This window comes from Sinocyclocheilus rhinocerous, unplaced genomic scaffold (assembly GCF_001515625.1).
Source record: "Sinocyclocheilus rhinocerous isolate Xijiao unplaced genomic scaffold, SAMN03320098_v1.1 scaffold3023, whole genome shotgun sequence".
NCBI lineage: Eukaryota > Metazoa > Chordata > Actinopteri > Cypriniformes > Cyprinidae > Sinocyclocheilus > Sinocyclocheilus rhinocerous.
In genome coordinates this window covers 2399-5754 of record NW_015628328.1, presented here as the reverse complement: position 1 = coordinate 5754, position 3356 = coordinate 2399, and the positions used below count along the sequence as shown (strand labels likewise).

At 34.3% G+C, this 3356-nt stretch overlaps 1 long non-coding RNA gene across 1 annotated transcript; it reads right to left on the bottom strand.

Moving 5' to 3' along the window:
• Positions 1-2384: 2384 nt before the first annotated feature.
• LOC107737435 (uncharacterized) lies at positions 2385-3066 on the bottom strand. Its single transcript, XR_001639798.1, has 3 exons — positions 3012-3066; positions 2582-2752; positions 2385-2502 (listed from the first exon to the last, which is right to left on the bottom strand). It is a non-coding gene; the product is annotated as an uncharacterized LOC107737435 (long non-coding RNA).
• Positions 3067-3356: the final 290 nt, after the last annotated feature.

Below are 3356 nucleotides of genomic sequence, written 5' to 3'. Positions count from 1 at the left end.
ATAATTGTTGTTATTGGCAGAGCAATATGTTAGAAATGTATTTTTAGGTTTGTTATGTTAGATATTAGATTGTGTCGTGACATTCAGGAACATTAGTGACTGAAGACAGAAGGTTGATAATAAAAACACAGGCTATAATCTGCTGATCCAGAGCTCTTACTGGTCTGTAGTGTGTTAGCGAGGTCTGTCTGGTTCATCTTCCTCAGGATGTGCAGTGTGATCTTCAGAAGCCCCTCTCTGACTCTGCTATGACCCTCATCATCATTACGGTCTCTTTCAGAGCATTCTGGGTAATCTGGACTCAGTAGTCTTTATGTTTCTCATCTAAACATATTTTAATCATGCACCATGTATTTATTCTGTAAGGATGTCAATCATATAGAATTAGTCATGTTGAAGCTAAATAAAGTAGTTATGTGTTCTTCAGAAACCCCGCCCCTTTGTGAAGGAAACCGATTCGAGCTCATCACCATCTTGTCTCTCGCTGTGGATGGGATCTGAACTCTACACGGAGGTAATTAAAACATGAAACTAAAATTCAGTTTAGAGTAACCATTCAGCATTTGAATGTCCACATTTTCATTTAGGTTTTATGAACTTGTCATATCAAACAACATTGTTTTAAAAGCAACGTTTGTGCTAATGCTCAATTTAGCTAACGTTAACACTAGCTTTAATATGTCTGAAAATTATCATGAAAATTATCATGTATATTAACGTTTTCCGAAATGTGTGTAATCTTTTTCTTTGTATGTCGACTAGATTAAATTTTGTGTCAGCATGAGAAACTGAACCGGACGTTACCATTGTCGGTCCGCTGTCTGTAATCAGTCTCTGTTGACCATAACTGGTTCTCATTATATTCAAGTTTACATTTCTCAGGATACAGATATTATTAAATTATTGATATTTCCAGAGTAGTATTGAATCTATTTTTTACTCTGCATTCTCCAGGCTGCAGATGAAGCCCTCATCCCAGGATCCATTGAGGAGACAATGCCCATGACGGACCAGGGGACATCAGGATCGTCAATAAGGGCCAGATAATCTTACAGTTATTTGGATAACTTGGCATTAGCTACTGCGAAACTCAACCGCCCACTTAACTGATGAAAGGGATAGTTCACCCAAAAATGACAATTCTGGTATCATTTACTCACCCTCAAGTTGTTCCAAACCTGTATAAATGTATTTGTTCTGCTGAACACAAAGGAAGGTATTTTGAAGAATGCTTATAACCGAACAGTTTTGGGGCAGCATTGACTTCCATAGTATTTTTTCCTACTATATGGAAATCAATGGTGCCCCAAAACTGCTTGGCCTCATATCTTCCTTTGTGTTCAGCAGAACAAAGACATTTGTACAGGTTTGGAACAACTTGAGGGTGAGTAAATGATACCAGAATTTACATTTTTGGGTGAACTGTCCCTTGAAGTATTCATTTGAGGAGTATAATGGTGGAGCTTTAACATCAGCACACTTTCAAAGAAAGTCTTTCTTAAAAATATAGAAATGTATTTTTTTTAAATTTAATTTTAGCTATGCTGTCATTGTTCCTTTTGTGTAACAATGTATTACTTTAAGCAAGTTTTTTTGTTTTGTTTGGGGAGAAGATGAAGTATTATTATAGATTTTTAATTTTGGATTTTATTTTAACAGATGCATTTCAAACAAATAAGCTATGTGTGTATCATGCTTCTCTGTATATTTGTAATCTGTATGGATTGGTGTGTACAGTTGAAAAATATGCAGTATTTTTTTTTTTCTAAGAAATGTTTTTGCTTATTGCCTTACTGGTTTTAATAATGTACAATATTAAGGTTGCTAAAATGTTATAAAATGTTATAGTTGACCAAAGCTTTTTTTAATCTGTTATTAATCTAAATATCTGGTTTTATCATAGATTTCATCATAGTTTTGTTTAATTTATTGCATCACCACTGCATATACTGGATAAAGCTTTCATTTAAACAAAAATCATGTTAAATCAACATGAGGTACCGTGACATAAAAAGCAAAAAACAACATAAAAAATAATTTTCATTTGACAAACGTAAGTTGGGTAACATAAACAGATAAATTATGTTGAGAGAACATAAATATGTGCAACCGATGTACATATTTTTTATGTTAATGCAACAGATTTTTTTTTTCAGTGAGGACTCTGTTGTGACTTGAGAGTTAAAAGATTAAAGTATTATTTTTCTATCAATAAAAGGAATCTACCCCATGTGCCCTTTTCATTCATGCGTTATAGAATAAAATAGAGCAATCCACACATATAGATACAGACAGAAACAGAAACATCCAGCAGCAACAGGGACACCTGGTGAATGTCCATAATGCAGCACATCTACAGTATATATGACACTCATAATATCTCACCTGCGCTCAACAGAAGAGTCTTCCTCTCTGCAGAGATCTGAAAGATCCATCGGTTGGTTTTTCCTCACAGACACATCGATGTGTTCAGCTAAATCTGACTCACCCTCCTGAATCAGACTATAAAATATAATGTTATTGTAGTATGCATTTATTATTTCTGAACATTAAAAATGTGAAACATTTCAAGTTCTCTCACCTCTTGACTGTCTTTATCTGTGTGTCATGTTCTTCAGAGAGATTCATTCTGAAGGCCATGGTTTCATCTAAAAGCAGATCCAGATGTTGATCCACAGAGTGAGTTATTAATCATCTCAGCAATTAATTTTCTCAAATCCACCTCTGTCTCAAGTCAGTCCACAACAATGACCTGCACACATGAAACACAATTTCATCTTGACAATTATTTACACAGAATCAAATTATTCACAAACTGCGTAACAAATTCAGACAAGCACTGTGTTAAAATGAAAGTAAAAGTGGAATCTGATGATTTACAGACTCTGTGTCTCTTAATGTCATTTTAACTGCTTTCAAAATATCTGATGGTGCGTATTGTTGTACTTCACTTTAAACCAGTCTGGATTGATTTTGGCTATCAAAGATGATTTTAATATCGTGATACTCACTGTGTTTTTCACTTAATGTAGTTTACTTCCTCATTTGACAAAACAGATCCTGCTGCAATAGTTTCACTTTCATGTGTCACCTGACAAGGAGGAGTTTGAGTCTCTTAATATTGAATTTCATTCTTTATTATTTAAAGTTATAACCCATGAATGTATTTTCCTGACAGGTGTACTCTGAGTGTTGTTTAACTGAATATATAAAGGCAGCTCTCTGTAAAATATCAAACTTATGGCGCTCTGTCAACTTCCTCATCACTTGCTCCTCTACAGGATACGAGAGGAATATTTTAATAGTGTCAAGAATGTAATTATTTTCTTTAGTAATGTGAGAAGCAAGGAAAGCAA